The sequence below is a fragment of the Styela clava genome, unplaced genomic scaffold, assembly GCF_964204865.1.
Source record: "Styela clava unplaced genomic scaffold, kaStyClav1.hap1.2 HAP1_SCAFFOLD_28, whole genome shotgun sequence".
Classification (NCBI taxonomy): Eukaryota; Metazoa; Chordata; class Ascidiacea; order Stolidobranchia; family Styelidae; genus Styela; species Styela clava.
In genome coordinates this window covers 132,501-133,691 of record NW_027556581.1, presented here as the reverse complement: position 1 = coordinate 133,691, position 1,191 = coordinate 132,501, and the positions used below count along the sequence as shown (strand labels likewise).

The following is a 1,191-nucleotide window of genomic DNA, read 5'->3' as shown; positions in this document are numbered from 1 at the left end:
TATCTGGTTGATCCTGCCAGTAGTGATATGCTTGTCTCAAAGATTAAGCCATGCAGGTGCAAGTACGAGTTCTCGTAAAGCGAAACTGCGAATGGCTCATTAAATCAGTCTTGGTTTATTTGGTCTCGTAAGCGAAGTGGATAACTGTGGTAATTCTAGAGCTAATACATGCATTAAGCGCCGACTTCGGGAGGCGCGCTTTTATCAGATCAAAACCGACCGGGTTCGTCCTGTGACGTTTGATGACTCTGGATAACCACGCGGATCGTACGGTCTCTGCACCGACGACGTATCATTCAAGTGTCTGCCCTATCAACTGTCGAAGGTACGCTACGTGCCTACCTTTGTGATAACGGGTAACGGGGAATCAGGGTTCGATTCCGGAGAGGGAGCCTGAGAAACGGCTACCACATCCAAGGAAGGCAGCAGGCGCGCAAATTACCCATTCCCGACACGGGGAGGTAGTGACGAAAAATAACAATACAGGACTCTAACGAGGCCCTGTAATTGGAATGAGTACATCCTAAAACTCTTAACGAGTATCCATTGGAGGGCAAGTCTGGTGCCAGCAGCCGCGGTAATTCCAGCTCCAACAGTGTATGCTAAAGTTGTTGCGGTTGAAAAGCTCGTAGTTGGATTTTGGGCGAGCGCCGCCGGTCCGTCGCAAGGCGTGTCACTGGTTGCGTTCGCCTCACCTTCGGTTCTCCGTCGGTGCTCTTGACTGAGTGTCGGCGGTGGCCGATAAGTTTACTTTGAAAAAATTAGAGTGTTCAAAGCAGGCTGTTCGCCTGCATAGTGTTGCATGGAATAATGGAATAGGACCTCGGTTCTATTTTGTTGGTTTTCGGAGCACGAGGTAATGATTAAGAGGGACAGACGGGGGCGTCCGTACTCTGCCGTTAGAGGTGAAATTCTTGGATCGGCGGAAGACGAACTACTGCGAAAGCATTCGCCAAGAATGTTTTCTTTAATCAAGAGCGAAAGTCAGAGGTTCGAAGACGATCAGATACCGTCCTAGTTCTGACTATAAACGATGCCAACTAGCGATCGGGAGGCGTTACCATGACGACCTTTCCGGCAGCTTCCGGGAAACCAAAGTCTTTGGGTTCCGGGGGAAGTATGGTTGCAAAGCTGAAACTTAAAGGAATTGACGGAAGGGCACCACCAGGAGTGGAGCCTGCGGCTTAATTT

General features: G+C 49.8%; 1 non-coding gene across 1 annotated transcript in view; it reads left to right on the top strand.

Annotated features, from left to right (window-relative positions):
- Positions 1–1,191, top strand: part of LOC144419050 (small subunit ribosomal RNA) — a 1,810-nt gene continuing 619 nt past the window's right edge. Inside the window, exon 1 of the ribosomal RNA XR_013473814.1 lies at positions 1–1,191. This exon is cut by the window's right edge and continues 619 nt beyond it. This is a non-coding gene — a ribosomal RNA (small subunit ribosomal RNA).